Source organism: Dermochelys coriacea, chromosome 1 (assembly GCF_009764565.3).
Source record: "Dermochelys coriacea isolate rDerCor1 chromosome 1, rDerCor1.pri.v4, whole genome shotgun sequence".
In the NCBI taxonomy this organism is placed as follows: domain Eukaryota; kingdom Metazoa; phylum Chordata; order Testudines; family Dermochelyidae; genus Dermochelys; species Dermochelys coriacea.
Window position 1 is genome coordinate 250864624 of NC_050068.2, and position 18276 is coordinate 250882899.

Here is an 18276-nt window from a genome sequence, read left to right on the forward strand (position 1 = left end):
AAGCAAGTAAGCATGAAGTGTGTTTATATATACTTTTTGCTAAAAGCACAATGCTGAGACCTGTTGCACCAAATCCAAACAGGACCCTTAAAATGTTACAGAATTCCTATAGGTTATATATTAATAGATATTTGGAAGTCCTGATCAATGCTATTTCCCCACTCTATCACTGAGTGTGCCTCAAACCAGCTCTGGAGAGATCACACCTGGAGGTGAATGGGTAATTCCATCTACATCATCCTTCAATTTTTGGCATTTCTGCCAAGTGAGCCAAACTAAACCACGACTGACCATTAAACAGTGGACTGAGATCATCCTCTCATTTCAAATAGATAATCAAAACAGTTGTAAAATAGTAACAACTTGATGTCACCATTGACTCAGGTAGAACTGGAGCTAGTCACTTGGACAAGATGATGTCCTTTAAATTTAAACATTATAAGTGCATAGCTCAGTATTGGTTCATTGCGGTAAACTCAAGTAAATTTACAACCTGGGAAAGGCACCCTTCAGCTGGGTGATGATACTTTGATCCTTGATAAATGGAGCTAATGTCCCTGTATTCTTCCTGAAATGACAACAGGGACGAGGTAAGAATTGTACTGCATTCTTTTTTTTTTTACCTAACCAAAGCACTTCACTTAATGTCTAACTTTGCAAAAAGAAAAGGAGTACTTGTGGCACCTTAGAGACTAACAAATTTATTAGAGCATAAGCTTTCGTGAGCTACAGATGCATCAGATGAAGTGAGCTGTAGCTCACGAAAGCTTATGCTCTAATAAATTTGTTAGTCTCTAAGGTGCCACAAGTACTCCTTTTCTTTTTGTGAATACATACTAACCCGGCTGCTACTCTGGGTCACATAAGTACAGTTAAAATCACAAGAACAGATCTTATGTCAATTTACACCAGCTGGTGATCTGGACTGTAGTCAATGTCCTGAGTGCTCTAAGCCAATTGAAAGGCATGACACATAAGGCTGTTTTGTGTTTATTACACTGAAGTACTGGCTACCATTAATGGAACCTGAAGACCAAAGATCATATCCATCATTGTTACTCCACTGACATTGGGTCAGATTAATTTCCCTGTACATATTTAGCCTCTCTTTCTCTGAGGAATGCGATTGAGGTTGAAAGGGCCACATTCAGGAAGTTACTTGGTCTTTGGAATGGTAGCCACGTATTGCACAGTACCCGTATCTGTTTGTTTTTGTTGTGAATCCCAGACTTGCTTGATGTGAAATGGCATGACAAAGATAATTAGGAGGAAGTTGGGAGGTTTCCTGTTAGCAGCAAGATTTTGGTCATATTTCCTGTGTGCAGACTTCTTATAACCCTTTGTCTAAACAAAAGCTTCAGGGCTCTTCTCTCCACTCCACAGTATGGCAGAGGTCCAGCGAGGGGGGAGGAGCCCTTCAGTAATAAGCCAGTCTGTGACTATGCAAAAGAGGGGAAAATAAATTTAGGATAATCCTGAACCAAAGTTCCAGCTCCCACGTTACCTTATCACCTCATTCCCTGAACTGAAGACATCTCTAATCTTAACTGAGGCTCATGAACTAGTCCAAAATTTAGATGAGACTTACAAGTAGGGTCCAACTCTAATCCTAGTCAAGGCCCACAAACTGGCCCCAACCCGAAGCTTTAGGGTTGGGCCATTGAACTGATCTGAACATTTATCTAAACACAAGCTCCCAACTTGGCACTAACTTTACATCTGGCTTATAGGTAGAACTAGGTGATTAAACAAATGCTGTCAACAATTTCCTCAATCCAGCAGCCATATATCATTTAGGCATCTTGTACTTCATTCTATTTGCTCGTTGTAGAAATGCAATTTGTTTCCTATATGAAGCTTTCATTTCATAATGAAGATACTTTTGTAATAAAATTTCATTTTACTACTTAGGCACTCCCTCACACTAGGTTGAGGAAACATATGAAGCAGCAATTTTCTAACAAACTACCCACACTCACTTGCTTTCTGATGTCTTCAAAGACTAAGAATCTGGTGGGGAAGGAGAGAGAAAGGAGCCGGACACTCTTCTGTAGCATGTTTTAGTTTGGCAAGTATATTCTTGCTTATATGTTGCTTAAATAATTTTGCAGTAGGGTAACTATGTTGCTGTAGTTCCACCAGTGCAGACCCCTAATGTAGACATATTACATCAGTCCAGCTCATCTGCTCTGGGGGTTTGTGAAGTTGTATTTACATCAATGAAAAAAATCTCATGTAGACAGGGCCTTACCCAGAAATTCACAGAGTGGCATACTGGCAAACGATCATCTGACTGCTGTAGCTCGGGCTAACCCCATGTGGTGTAGAGGATAGCCTCCACCCTTGTAGGGCCCCAGAGCTTGGGCTCCAGCCTGAGTCTGCATGAATACACAATGATTTTTTTTCCAGCCCCAGAGCCTGAGCCCAAGTCATCTGACGTGGGCCAGCTGTGGGGTTTTATCCCCATGTAGACGTACTCCGTAGCAGTGGTTTGCCCACATGTCCATGGTCAAGTATATTTGTACAGTAGTTTAAAAATATTACCAAGGAAAAGAGGATGTTTTTTGCTGGCTCATGCGTTCCTCTGGCCCTGTTTCTTCCTCATTTGTAGTTCAACTTCCTTTGACCGCACACTCTTCAGAGACAAATTTATGAGGTTGCAAGCTGAAGAGTGTGATTTTTTTTTGATGGATTTTTTTTTCTTGAGTAGAGTGAAGAACCCCTTGTAGAAAATAGTGCTTAGCATTGCAGTAGATGAGAAGCCATGTTTGAGAGCGTAAGAGTAGTTCTACTTCCAACCGTTGCAAAGACATGACAAAAAAGCAACTGAGGTGGATGAACTATTAAAACTGCCTGTTTCTGCTCAGATGCCCTTAGTGAGGATAATAACAAAGGAATTAAAAAATAAACCCATATCATTTATGCTATGTCAGCAGAATTGTTTCTAAACAGAACATTCCAGAATCTTCTGTGAGGCATCATCAATTTCTTAAAAATACCTTTAACTCTTTGCCAGCTGCTCTGTGAAGAAGAAATAGAAGCTTTAAAGTTAACTTGCCAGGCCACTAGATGGAGGCTATTCTCTGGCAGCACCCGAAGGCTTCAGTCAGAGGTGGGGCCTATTCTGCCAGGAACTGTACAACCACATCAGGAAGAATGGTCCCCTACCATGTTTAATTATTAAATTATATATACACTGCCTTGAGATGAGGGGAAGAATTTGCCTTTTTAAAATTGGCTTTGCTGAAAACTATCCAGGTACATTAAAAGTGAGATTATTATCTCTTTTACGCTGCTATAAATCCAGAGCAACTCCACTGAGGTCCATGGGGTAGGTCTGAATTTCAACATCAGCCGCTATATATACCAAGGCACATTTGCTTTGCATATTCTAGAGAGAGAAGATCTTTGTGGCAGCTCCAATGGGGTAAATAGTATCAAGCCAACTTTGCAGTGCACATACCAAGACACACCACCATTTCAGGTCTTAGTTTTATTTCAACTCCCTCGAAGGAATATCTTACTGCAAAATGTCCCTGCTCTTCCAGGGAATACTACTACAACAGCCAAAGCACCAGAACAGTCTAATTTCAGAGTCTTTTGCCCTCTGTACTGTTTAGCACTGACTGCTAGATGCATTTTTTTTAAATGGGGAAGAACAAAAAAAAACCCCTGAGATTCTCATGTGATCACCTGACTCCAGGAGCTGGCGCTTTAAGAAAATACCAAATATTACGATACTTGTGATAATATTGTGAGACTTGGCAATGCTGAGAGTACACACTCCTCATATACTCTTGTGATGTAGAATAATAAAACTTTAAGGAGCTTGATTACATTTTAAAGAAAGGGACACTTTTTGCAATGAAACATGAAAGGTTTGCTTTTAATTAATAACAGAAATAATATAAGCATAGAGATGCAAATCAGTTGCATTTTGTTTTAGGCCAATGTGGGGTTTGCAGCTATATTGTCAGTGACCTGAAAGCTGATGAACAGATGTCAGGTGCGTGGAAAACAAAACATCTCAGTGTCAGTGTACAGGCTACAAAAGAGCCCAGCTTCCTCTGCACCCATACCTTCCTGCAAACAGAACTGTAAGATTCATGTTGAGAGGAAAGAAGATTACATCTCTTCACTTGTTTGAAGAGAGCATGTCTAAATTTCGTTAAGGTTGTCAGCTTCTAAATAACCCTTTGTTAATGCAGGGCGTGCTCCGTTTCAGCAACTCACACGCAACCTCTGAGACAAACCAGGTCAAAGAACATCTCCTGAGTAGAACTGGTTGAATTAGTTGTGCATAACAATTATGTTCATTGCTTACGTCCCTTGCCTCTGTTCTCCAAAAACAAATCAAGATCTTTATAAATATATTCCTTATTGAAGGAAAAGCTTTTGTCAACAGATTTGGGCCCAGGACTTGTTCGTGAATTGTCTGAAGAAAATTCTCCTTTTTAGTATCCACTATTCAGAACTTGTTGTTAGAATGCAGGGATGAGTAACCTAAATTACATGGTATTGTTTGTGTTCTCTGATCGTATGACCTAACCATTATAGACAGTAGGGGTATCTGAAGAAATCATTGGACCATTGGTGGGTTTTTAAGAAAGAGGAACACCTTGAGGTGGTGGGGATTGAGCAGGAGATGAGCAGGCCTGGAAATGTTAGGACTTCTAGAAAGTCTACCTCTTCTCTTTCGGTGCCTGATCCAAAACTCATTCCCGTTGACTTCAATAGACTTTGGATCAGGCTGAGAGATTAAGTGACTTACCCAAAGTCACATATGAAATCAGCAGCAGAGCTAGAAACAGAACTATTATCTCCAAAGCCCCAATCCATTGCATTAACCACAAGAATATTCTACAGCACTAGTACGATATGTTTGAGATACTGCCTGTGTGACCCACCACTCGGTCTGTACATGTAAGGAAGAGGTTGTGATTAGGTTGCTGCTACATCATAGAATATCAGGGTTGGAAGGGACCTCAGGAGGCCATCTAGTCCAACCCCCTGCTCAAAGCAGGACCAATCCCCAACTAAATCATCTCAGCCAGAGCTTTGTCAAGCCTGACTTAAAGACTTCTAAGGAAGGAGATTCCATCACCTCCCTAGGTAACGCATTCCAGTGTTTCACCACCCTCCTAGTGAAACTATACTTGATGTGTATAGTTTAATTAATGTCCTCCTTTTTATTTAATAATCCTTCCATTTAGTACCCAAGCATTGTGTCAGTGGTGTGGCTTCTGTGAAACCCTGTACATGTGATAACTAAGGCCTTGGCTACACTTGCGAGTTGGAGTGCATTAAATCAGCCCCAGGCACCCTATCTCCTGAGGTGTCCACACTGGCAAGGCACATAGAGTGCCCAGACTCCGAAGCTGGAGCGCCCCTGGTAATCCACTTCCATGAGAAGCATAAAGCTGGAGTGCCGCGGGGCCAGTGTGGACTCCCTGATCTGTTAATTCGCTCTGATCGGCCTCCAGAAGTGTCCCACAATGCCTGTTCTAGCCACTCTGGTCATCACTTTGAACTCTACTGCCCTGCCCTCAGGTGACCAACCATCAGACTCGCCCTTTAAATTCTCTGGGAATTTTGAAATCCCCCTTCCTGTTTGCTCAGCAAAGCATGTAGTGCTCTCAGTGCATCTTTCCAGGTGACCATGCCTTTAAGTGCCAGGCGATCTCAGTATGGAGCAATGACGAGCTGCTGGACCTCATCAGTGTTTGGCGGAGGAAGCTGTCCAGTCCCAGCTGTGCTCCAGCCATAGGAATTACGGTACCTATGGGCAGATATCAAGGGCCATGATAGAAAGGGGCCATGACCAGGATGCAGTGCAGTGCAGGGTTAAAGTAAAGGAGCTACAGAATGCCTACCACAAAGCGTGAGAGGCAAACTGTCGCTCCGATGCTGTGCCCACAACCTGCCATTTCTACAAAGAGCTGGACAAGATACTTGGGGGTGACCCCACCTCCACTCCGAAGAGCACCATGGACACTTCAAAGGCCGTAGCAGCCCAGAGTTCAACAAGGCAGGAGGAGGAAAGTGGGAGCGAAGGTGCTAAGGAGGAGGGGGGCCCAGAGCCAGAGGGATGGCCCAGCATCCCTAGATGCATGCAGCCAGGAGCTGTTTTCAAACCAGGAGGAAGGTACCCAGTCACAGCGGATGGTGCGTGTGGAAGAACAAACAGCAGTGGAAGTGCCCGGTAAGCACCTATTTTGGGAAGGGAGTTCTTTGGTGTGGGTTCTTGGGGCAAGAAGGGTTGCAGAAAGAAGGGTTAGGGCTGCCTGCATGCCTAGATGCAGAATAGGGCATTGATGAGCTCTCTCACATCGTGATAATCGCCTCAGTGATCTCATTGAAGGTCTTATGCAGAAGCTGGGCAATCCACTTGCACAGGTTCCTTGGCAGAGCTACTGTGCTCATTGTCCCAGTCAGGCTAACATGTCCATGCCGTGAGGGGTGCTGGGACCATTGCTGCACACTGGCAAGCAGCATAAGGGCCACAGCAGAAGCCCCATTATAGTAGAAGACCCTCTTTTTGCTTCCCAGGTCACCCTCAGCAGCGAGATATCTTCCAGGACAAACTCATCCTGTGGAAAATGTGGGGACAGTGTTCAATATAGGGGGCCCCATGCAGCTGTTGGCTCTCCCCAAGGCACAGAACCCCAGAGGATAGTACGGCCATGAAACAATCAGTCCCACTTGCCCCTGTGCTTACTCACCATTTCAGGGCTCTTGTGAGTTATGTGCACTCGCTTTGGGAAGGGCACTTTCCACTATTGTGTGCACTGTGCTTGCTTCAAGTTCGGCCAAATCATTGCTCTGTCTAGTGTGAACAATGCTGCCTCTGTTAGGTGTTGCATTTTGGCTTTACAGATGCAACCTTGAGATCCCACCATCCTTGTTATCAACAGCCAAAAGGCTGCAAAGAATCAGGAAGTGTCCATGAAGAAGCAAGGAGGACCTTCTGCATGAAGTCATGCAGCAGTCCCTTACTGAAAATCAAAAAGTACAGGAATGGCGGGAGACAGAAAGGAGGCTCTGCCAGCAGAATACGGATTGCCAGCATCAAAGCACGGAGTGGCTTCTAAGCATTATGGAGCGCCAAGCGGACTTGATGCAGGCACTTATAGCACTCCAGACAGAGCAGAGCCACGCTCGTCCCTTCCCCTGCAGCCCTTGTCCCAAAACTCTTTCCCTTGTGCTCCCATGCCACCGCCAACCCACTTTCCCCAACATCTGGTTTCTTATTGCCACCAGCTGCCTCCAACACCTGTAGCTTCACCACCCAGCACTGCATACTATGACCCTTACCCACTGCACTCAACCTCCATCACCATGCATTTTAGCCAACCTGAAGTGCAGTGCTCGTTGCACAGCACTCCAGACATGAAGGCTGAATATGATAACAGGACGTATACAAATCTGTGATTGTCCCGTTCCCCATCCCACCCCCTTCCCTCCTCACAGGGCACAGCTGTGTCATGCCATGTGTGTTTTCCCAGCAGTTGTGTTTCTTTTCAATACATTAATTTTTTGGCTTTGCAAACATTCTTTATTTCATTAAGTAAAAGATAGCTTAGCCCAGGAAAGCAACAGGCACTGCAAGTCAGTGCATCATGTGTAGCAAACACAGATGCCTACTAGCACTGGAACCACTGCACTTCACTCCCAGGGAGGGCACCAAACATTATTGGGCTTTCAGCATCGAATTGCTCCCTCAAGGCATCCCTAATCCTTACAGCTCCACCCTGAGCTCCTCTAATAGCCCTGCTCTCTGGCTGTTCAAATTCAGCCTCCTGGTGTTGAACCTCCATAGTTCATGCCTGAGTGAAGCTTTCACCCTTCCCTTCACAAATGTTATGGAGGGTACAGCACGCGGCTATAACTGTAGGGATGTTGTCATCAGCCAGGTCCAGCTTCCCATACAGACAGCGCCAGCGGTCCTTTAAACAGCCAAAAGCACACTCAACAGTCATTCTGCACCAACTCAGCCTGTTGTTGAACTGCTCCTTGGTGCTGTCAAGGCTCCCTGTGTATGGTTTCATGAACCATGGCATTAATGGGTAAGCGGGGTCTCCAAGGATCACAATTGGCATTTCAACCTCCCCTACAGTGATCTTCTGGTCTGAGAAGAAAGTCCCAGCTTCCTGAACAGGCCTGTGTTTCAAAAGATGCATGCGTCAAGCACCTTTCCGAACCAGCCTGCGTTAATGTCCATGAAACGCCCATGGTGATCCACGAGTGCCCGGAGAACCATTGATAAATACTCCTTCCGATTTATGTACTTGGAGGCTAGGTGGTTTGGTGCCAGAATTGGAATATGCGTCCCATCTATCGCCCCACCGCAGTTAGGGAATTCCACTTGTGCAAAGCCAGCCACAATGTTACGCACGTTGCCCAGAGTCATGGTTCTTCTGAGCAGGATGCGATTAATGGCCCTGCAAACTTGCATCAACACGATTCCAACGCTTGACTTTCCCACTCTGAACTGGTTAGCAACCGATTGGTAGCTGTCTGGAGTTTCCAGCTTCTCGATTGCAATAGACACACTTCTCCACTGGCAGGGCAGCTCTCAATCTCGTGTCTTTGCTTCACAGGGTGGGGGCAAGCTCAGCACACAGTCCCATGAAAGTGGCTTTCCTCATCCGAAAGTTCTGCAGCCACTGCTCGTCATCCTAGACTTGCATGACGATGTGATCCCACCACTCAGTGCTTGTTTCCTGAGCCCAAAAGCAGTGTTCCACTGTGGTGAGCGTGTCCATGAATGCCACAAGCAATCTCGTGTCATATGCATTATGTGAGTTGACATCATTGTTGGACTCCTCACTGTCACTTTGTAGCTTAAGGAGTAACGTGACTGCAATTTGTGATATGCTGGTGAGACCCATCAGCATATTCCCCACAAGTTTGGGATCCATTCACGCAGACTGAAAGGGAAGACAGAGCGCTCAGTATAAAAACCTTTGAAAGATGGTGCCAAATGTGGATGGAAGCACAGGAATTGCTGGGATGCAAAGCGATGCATCACGGGGCATTGGGACAGGACCCAGGATGCCATGCGCACCCTTTCCCCACTCCCTTCCCACAAGCCACAGTGCCAAAATGGGAAGAAGTGCTCTGTGGGCTGATACTGCTTGCAGAGAGCTCTAATTTATGGACCTGCATTTATGTGTAAAGATGATGTGGTGATAACTACCAAGTAATGCTGTCACTTTCTGTAAACAAAGTGTAGCTGTCAGTCAGCTGTGATTTGCATTACAGTACCATCACACACCCATTCACAGAGGGGAAAGTTAAAAGAAACTTTTGGGATCAGAATTTACTCCCACCCATCTCTCGAAGGATTGTGAAAGAGAACCTGTAAGTTCTCTCAGCAAACTGGCTGGAGAAATGTAATAAAGGCTGCATTAATCAGATTTCTGTAACTCTAAAAATAAGCCCCTGTATATTTGGAGTCTCCAAAATGTTTTGAGAAAAAGACTCCCATGCAATTGAACATTAAACTTGTTCCTGCCTCTCTTGTGGGCTTACAGTAACCTTTTTAGGGCTGTTGAGAAGTGCTGCTGGTATAAAGGTCACTTGCCTTTTCCTTTCTTCTGAAGTCTTGCTGTCATTACCTAAACAATTCTGGCAAGTTCCCATTGTACTCTAGGACTCAGATCACTTCTAAAATATTAACTTGGGAAAGTCTGGCTGCAAAGCAGCATCTGGATTTTAGTGTTAGCCTGAACTTACTAAGGAGGTCTCGTGATTGGCCCAGTGCCACACATTGACTCAGTGATTCAGAAACTTTGAAAACCATGCTCTTCCTGGTTCAGAGCTCTGCTCTAAACATTTGACCACACTGCTACTTACTTGATGGTACATGAGTATCCAACTTGAATCATTAGGTTGACTTTTGTGGCATTTAAATGTATTTGAACACCAGAGTAATAAATATAAAAATAGGCACTCACCCACCTGACCGATCTTCTACGTTATTTGCGGCCTTGTTGTACTCTCCTGACTTATAACCTGAGAGAGGAGAAGAGGACCACATAGGCTCTGCAAGAGGTCCATTACAGAGTTGCTGACTCACTGCCTCAGAGCAGGAGGTTTGGACAGGGGATGCAGCAAAGGTGGCTGCGAGCATGGTCTGCAATCCTCACAAACTGCTTGGGACGTAGTGGGGAAAGAAAGCCCTGTTGTTGTCTGTTCATGTTTTATGGGAGTATCTACAGGCCAACCCCAATGCACTAGGCACTGTACAAATGCAGGCTACACTACAAGGTTAGGTCGATGTAAACCACCTTGAGTTGACCTAGTTGTGCATGTGTCTACACTTAAAATTTGTCTCCCACCAATGTAAGCTCTCCATTACGGTGAGATAGTAATGCCATGTCCCTGAGCGGCGTTGAGCCGTGGTCAATGTACTGAGGTCAACGCAGCGCAAATGTAGACTCTGCATTACCTATGTCAATCCTAACAGTCCTCCAGCTGTCCCACAATGCCTGGCACTGACCTCTCTGGTCACAATTGTGAACTCCATTGGCTGGAGGTCATGAAAACTAGAAGCACTTCCTCTGCCTTTTAAAGCCCAGCTGACCATGCCAGCTACGCACTCCAGACTCAAAGAGCTGCCCACCATGTTTGGCAGAGACCCCACCACCACCAACCTGGACGCCACTGTGGATATCTCCGAGGACTCGGACGCGAACAAAGAGGAGGAGGAGGAGGGTGGGGGACGTGCGACTGGGAGGTTCAGCTGTGCCACGAGCCAGGACCTGTTTGAGACTCCACTGCAGTCCTGGCAATCAAGCACGGAAAAGTCCGATGCAAGGGAAGGAATGTTGGGTAAGTGTGTAAATGTAATTCCCATTACAGTGATGGTGCCCACCAACTTAACAGGATGCAGCGGTACAACAATGAGAGCTAGAATTATCTGCTTTTCATTTCCCTGTAGAGGTGTGTGTGTGGGGTTGTAGCATAGTTTGTTTGTGTACACAGAGATGTCCAGTGAATCCTCCTTCGAGATCTTGGTGGAGCTTTCATGGGGGTACTCTGCAATCCTCTCCAGAAAGTTTCTAGGGATGGCAGCCTTATTTCTTCTTCTGCAGTAGGACACTTTCCCACACCAGTCAATGATAACTTCAGCAGGCACCATTGTAGTAAACAGGCTAGCGACATACTGGCCTGGGCAGCTTTGGGACACCAGCAGCAGCTGTGCTGTCTTTGCCTTTGTTACCCTCAGGAGTGAGATACCTGCTAAATTCCCCATAGCCTGGGGAAAATGGTGCCAGTATTCAGTGTCAGTGCCCTATTCTCATAGTTTCATGCACACATGCAATTCCCTCCTAATTTTCCTCACCCCTGGCAGGCCATGCTCACCATGGCTGGTGCTGTGAGTGGCGCCATGCACAAGCACTCCAAAGCAGAAGTGTCAATAAGCGTGTCTTGTTTAAAACTTTAAGGGAGCAAAGGAAGAGAGTTCTGAATCTTAAGTTTCGCTTTCCATTGTGACTATCCTGATAATTCTACCTCTGCGTTTAATAGGCAGCTGCTGCCATTGCAATGTTGAGGGGGTTCCCCCTCCATACCTATGGAATGCCTGAGCCAGATAAGGTGAAAGAAGAGGACTCGAGATGCCATGTTTAACGAGATCCTGAAAGCCAGGGCTGCATCACACTGGGAGCAGAGGGCCTGGAGGATGAATATTGCAGACAGCCTGGAGAAGGAAGGAGTGGACAGGAGAGAGGCCCAGGAGTCCCAAAAGGAGAGGCAGATGCACCAGGACATAATGGGGCTTGAGGTTCAACAATCATGAGCTCGCTTCCCTTTTCAGTCCATGGAGAAGTGCATTTCCACACCTTCAATGTTCCATGTGGCATCAGGGACTGCATCCCTCCTACTGTTAAAGACAACCACAGCTTCATATACACTGGCCTGGGAGAGCCATGACTAATGTACATGTAGCTTAAATGGATATGAATGTTACTTCCTCTTCTTTAAGCGCTGTTCCATAGATTTATTAAGGTCTTAATATATTTGCTTTTAACTTGCACAGAATTTGTTTTGAAGTGTTTTTGTTACTCAATAAAACTCTTTTGTTTGGAAAATAATTTTGTTTTTATTAGTGTCCAACAAATGCTGCAGAATGGCAGGCGGTAATGACAGCTCCCACTTACTTGTTGGACACTGTGACACAACTCGTAGGATCAGTGATAAACACAGTGTAATAATCAGAAATGTACACCAACCACCACAAAATTAACAGATGTATTGCCACTGTTACATTCCTAGATGTGCACCAAGCACGGCACAATTCCTAACAGGTGCCCCAAACTGCAGGGCTGGGTAGAGTACAGGATACCATAAGACATTACTGTGGCTTGCTGTGTAAGTGCTCTTTAAAAGCCTCACTGAGCTGCATAGCTCTGCTTTGAGTTCTTCTGATGATCCTTGTGTCTGTCTGCCCAAACTCAGCAGCAAGCTGCTCCACCTTCCCCGTGGCTGCAGCTTTTCTTCCTTTGCTTCACAGATATTCTGCAGGACACAGCAGGCAGCTCTAACCATTGGGATGTTTTTCTCACTGAGATAAAATGTTGTGAGTAACAAAGCCAGCACACCTTCAATCTGGCAAAAGCACATTTGACTGTCATTCTGCACATGCTGAGACAGTAGTTAAACCTTTCCTTAGTGCTGTCGGGATGGCCAGTGTACAGCTTCATGAGCCAGGGGAGTGAGAGGTAGGCTGGATTGTCCACGATCACTATTGACATTTCAACATTGCCAATGGTAATCATCTGGTCGAGAAAGGAAGTCCCTGCTTGTGGCTTTCTGAACAGTCCTGTATTCTTAAAGATGTGAATGTCATGCACCTTCCCTGACCAGCCGTCGCTGATGTTGGTGAAGCATCCCTAGTGATCCACCAGTGTTTCCATAACCATAGAAAAATAGCCTTTTCTGTTGATGTAGTTTGTGGCAAGGTGATCTGGTGACAAATAGGGCTATGCGTGCAGTCTATCGCTCCACCGCAGTTCAGGAGCCCCATGGCTGCAAATCCATCCATTATGTCCTGCACATTGCTGAGAGTCACAGTTCTGCATAGCAGGAGACGATTAATGGCCCTGCACACTTGCATGACAATAGCCCTCACGGTGGCTTTTCCACCTTCAAAAAATGATTACCCACTGACCAGTAGCAATCCCCAGCATCACAAGTTCTCATAGTGAAATTGCCACTCACTTCTGCACTGTCAGTGCAGTTCTCATTTTGATGTCCTTGTGCTGGAGGGCTGGGGTAAGCTCAGCAGATAGATCCCAGAATGTGGCCTTGTGCCACTGTTCATCATCCCAAATCTGGATTACAATGAGATCCCACCAGTCAGTGCTTGTTTCTCAGGCCCAGAAGCAGCATTCCACCATTTTGCAGCTGCTCCACAAATGTCACCAAGATCCTTGAACTGATTTTTGCTATGTCCCATAGCAGTCTGCCCTCCAGGAAATCATATTTCCTGTGGCTCTGTAGATACCAGAGGATCGTGCATCCTATGCGTGCAATGTTCATAATACTAGTACAGAGCTGTGCAGGCTCCATGCTTCTGTCAGAGATGGCAGACTGTGGTGAATCCCATGCAGGTTCATGGGATTTTCAAAATAGGCATGAAAATTATGGCATAGAGATGGCATTATGGGGTGGCAAAAATTGCATGATAGGGACTTGACCCCACTGTCCCAGTCATCCCTACACAACTCGGTTCTGCCCCACCACGCACTGCCAAAACTTCCCAAAAGACAATAGGCTGAACGGTGGCAAGTTGCACACTGGGATACCTACCCAAGGTGCACTGCACTGTGCATCAAAGCAAGCAGTCCTGGTGAGTACGTACAGAGCCGACAAAAGCAAACTATGCACATGCTCAGCAATACACTAACTGCTGCGGCTTTATGTCAACATAACTTGCGTCAGCAGAAGTTTGAAACATAGACATACCCACAGATTAATAGACAGTCCCTGCCCTGCTGATCTTACCCTCAAAATAGCCCTAACCACAGTAAAGGGCTATCCAGTCTCTACATCCCTATAACATCACAGTTCCCTCCAGAGCTATGCTATCATCAGCTTTCTTCTGCCTTAGCTTCTACAATATTTCCCTGGGCCGACAGGCAGACACAGGCATGGAGCAGACTGCTCAGAGCAGTATGAACTCCTGCATGGATACCGAGATGCAGACCCCCATGGGATCATGCAGCAGAGAGCAGCTGCTTCGTGCTGCTAGTTTTAACCAAGTAAGCACAATTGTTGTAAGGATATGACCTGAAATAAGTGGGGTGGGTAATAGTGAGCTATCAGAGTTACATTGCAGAATCTAAGGGCTTGGTCACAGAGTTTAGGTCCAGCTTGACGCAGAGTACGTGGGGTGTTAGTTATTGTATCTTCTTGGTTTTCCACTTATACTCCGACTCATCAAAATGTTTTTGAAGGTACAACACAATGTGTTTGCCTAGCAGTACAACAGCACTTGGCCTTTCATTTGAGGATCCCTCTGTCCTTTGCAAACAGAGCTGTTCTAATGCACAGAATATAAAATATAATTCATCAGACACATTCTGGCATTGGATCTGTAACAGAGTTATAAGTGTCTCCAGAGATAGAGAGAGAGACTCTAAGAAACCTGGAATGCCAACCCTCAGGGGTTGCTCAGCACCTTACAAGCTGATAATGGGCCAAATTCATCCTTGGTTGACTGTCCATAGCTTCCGTGGAGATTTGTAGTGTGATTTCATCTAGGAGCCTCAGTCATATATCAGGACCCCTCATGCTTGGTGCTATAAAACACAGAATGCCTTGAAGGACTCAGTCTGATACAATATACCAGAGATTAATTTGGTCGATTGTTGTTTTTTCTTGTTCATGACTGCAACATAGTGATAAAGTACCAGTCCTGACTATTTTAAAAACTACCACCTCCTTGTAAAATTAAAAAAAAGCTTTCCAAATAGCCTTTTTTTATGTCATCTTGTGTTTAATGAAATGTTGTCCTACAGTTTCTGTGTGTAGTATTTTGCGTTATGCATGGATCAAAGTAAGGAATAAGCACCATCACTTTGAGTACTGTTGACTTTTTAGAGAGTGCATCTAAGGTCCTGAAAGAGAAGTGGGTAGATGGTAGGAATTCCTTCCCACTATCAGCACATGTTCCCTAACTGCAGAAAAATAAATTGCCCCTTGCAAGGGCATCTTGCCTCTGCTCACAAACTGGGGTTTTTAGTATATGCATTTTTCAGCTTAAATATTTTGCAACGGAATTAACTCATTGAAATACTTAGGATTTTTTTCTTCTTTGCTTTTTTTTCATTTGTGTTTTGCAGTGGCTTCCCAACACATACCGAAGCAAGATTGCCAAACACTATAAAAATTTGTCTTGAGGCGACAATTGCAAACTAGCTGTTGTACTGCTGATATCTGTAAGGAATCAGCTGAGCATTAGCAAAGTAGTTGTACAGCTTTTATTCAGATTGCATGATTCCTAATGTGGAATGTGACTTTGTCAGAGTTTATGTAATGAATGTGCATGGCTTTGTTTTTTTGGGCAGGAAGGGGAGAAGGTTCTTGTTAGTTTTGCATTGCTTTCTGCTGGGTTGCACCCCCAATGCAAAATCATCTAGGACAGAGAATAAACATTTCAAACTATCTAAATAAAGACAAAGGATAGTGTCTTTAAGGGAGTGCACGTGGCCTCTGTTCTAGATAAAAAGTATTATGTAAAAGCCCTTAAATAGCTAGCTTTTCTCTTTCCTGTAACATTGTATAACTTTTACTTAGGATGCCAGTTAACTTTCTGGCATTAACTATTACCTTGAGATTTTTTTTAACTCTATTTGGATCTTGTGATGGGTCTAAAGACTGCATGCATGCACTACATTCGTACGGGGGCACATGTAGAGATGGCAATGTCTGCTGCGGCATTGGGCGATGAATAACTGTGGAGAACAATAGTAATACCTTTACTAAACACAGTGCGTTACTAAAAATAGTAGCAGATACTGTTTTTAAATTCAAAGTGCTTTAAAAATAGTTAACTAATTACTACAACTTCACTGTGAGGTAGGTGAGTCTTATTATCTCATTATGTAGCTGGGGAAATTGAAGCAGAGAGGTGGTGACTTGCTCAAGGCCATGGAGAACTGGGCTTAGAATCCACTTACACAGTGATCCCTATCTTTGTGACCTCTAGGTTGGATTGCTTCATTGCCCCATATGTAGGTGTGAGCACTCTGAACTAAATGAAACTTTGTAGACAGAATGGTGCAGTCCGCCCCCTTAGCAGTGCCAGCCTCTGAGAGTACATTCCCCCACCCCCCCCCGCAGCGTGCTGTGTAGTACATTGTCTTCCCATGGAACACCAGGTTAAATCCAATTTCTCAGTTCTAATGTTCAGTGATGCCTATGGAATTGGCCCAAGATACCGCAAAGACCACCTCTTTCGACATGCTGATCCTTTCCCATGACAGCTGGGTTTCTGGGGAACAATGATGCTGTCAACTGGAAGGGTGAAACTTATGAGAGCCGGAGACAGGGCTCTGTCTTCATCGCTGCTTTCCAGGCAAAGTGCACAATACACAACCGTGAAGTTGAGGAGCTGAGCAGGAGGGGAAGGGCACCGTCGTGTGAGACTCATAGCTGTGTGGGGTGAGAGCTCTGCTCTTTATCAGCTTAGGCTGATGTGTGGAGTTGCTGAATTGTGCCAGAGCAGAGCTCCACTCTGACACAATTTAAAAGACTATGCAGCATCTGGGAAGAGAGGCTGAATAATTCTGCAGCCATTTGCACGGCTGCGTAAAAGTGCTATAGACAAGTCTTTGGATACTGGCTATCTTTCTGAATGACCAGGGCTTAGGCAGGGCATAATTTCAATGCTGGTCATGTGTGTGAGTTTTACAATGATACTGGGTACCATGACGTTGTCACTCATGCTTGGGGCAGGACTGATAGGATTGCACAGCAAAATAGCAAAGTCATCAGCATTCTCTGCTTCAGGCCAGTCCACACACAGTCATGATTGCTTTGCACCACACGGTAAACAGACAAGAGTCACAATAAATTTAGAATTATTTTTACCATTTTAGGCACTGCCTCTGCCTCTGCTTTTCCTCTGCATTGTCAAGCCATTGATTGAGGTACAAGCCCCTCCAGAATCTATCAAGATACCCCTTCTAGCTAAAATAAAAACCAAGTAAAGCAATAAGAAAAGTCTGTTGTTCAGCCATCTTGAGCCCTAACTGCAGGCTTCTCCTCTCCCCTCTGTTCCCATGAATAATGCATCTTCCAATGTATTTGATGAAATGTTGGACCAATTCCATTTGACTTGGTACCAGAGCCTTGGCCAGAACTTCTTCAGTCATTGATTCCAACATTGTTCCCTCCCCAGTGGCCACAGACTGAACGAACCCTAATTTTCTCAGATGATAGTTCAGGGGACAGCCTGTGCACCAGCAATTCTAGATGCTTTGTTATTAAGGACTTGACTGTTTTGAACTCATTCCTGCACTCACTTAAATCAATGGGCTTTTTCCCCACTAACTTTAAATCAGACTGAGATCCTGCCCTCCCCCCCCCCCCCCTTTAGGTATTTTGTCCACTGCTGAAGGGACAGGGCTTCAACCCTTTGTATGGAGGGGCAGACAGGAGACAGATAATGCTGTTCTAGTTCACCCATTTATGAAGCCTGTGTAACGCCAACAGACTCCAGTTATCAGTGGGCAGGATCAAACCTGGGACCTCTGGAGCTTAGTGCATGAGCCTCTACTGCGTGAGCTAAAAGCCACATGCTTGTTAGGTGAGGCTGTAGAGCAGACTCATTTTCTCTCTCTCTCTAAGTGCTCTCGGTGCCGCTGGATGGGACAGAACACCACACCCAGGAGGTGTGTGGGTTACACCTGCTCTCCATAATGTCTTGGTAGAGCAGTTCCCAACCACTCCTTATTGGAGCACTCCTTTTGGTGGGCTGACAGATGAGTGTCACCCCACATTCCCTCACAATTATGGCCTAGCACAATTGCCACACTCTTTTTTTGATTCCTTCCATTCATCACTCTCTCCTTTGCTCTCGTGTGTGTGTGTGTGTGTGTGTGTGTGTTCTTTTACAGTGAATTTCTGAGTTTTCCTCTTATTTATTTGTTTATTTTGCCCTATCCCTTGCCTTCTCAAAAGAGGGCTATGTGCTGCCTGGAGCGGGACAGACTCATCAGTCCACAGCCCAGCAGGAACAGGTCTCTTATGCTTTTTGTGGCT

The 18276-nt window shown here is 45.1% G+C and overlaps 1 protein-coding gene and 1 long non-coding RNA gene across 11 annotated transcripts in view; both read left to right on the top strand.

The window, feature by feature from the left end:
* TBXAS1 (thromboxane A synthase 1) overlaps positions 1-18276 on the top strand; it is a 333339-nt gene that overhangs the window by 43366 nt on the left and 271697 nt on the right. The gene's annotated exons all lie outside the window — the stretch shown is intronic.
* LOC122461080 lies at positions 8704-13968 on the top strand. Its single transcript, XR_006282803.1, has 3 exons — positions 8704-8751; positions 10584-10836; positions 11536-13968. It is a non-coding gene; the product is annotated as an uncharacterized LOC122461080 (long non-coding RNA).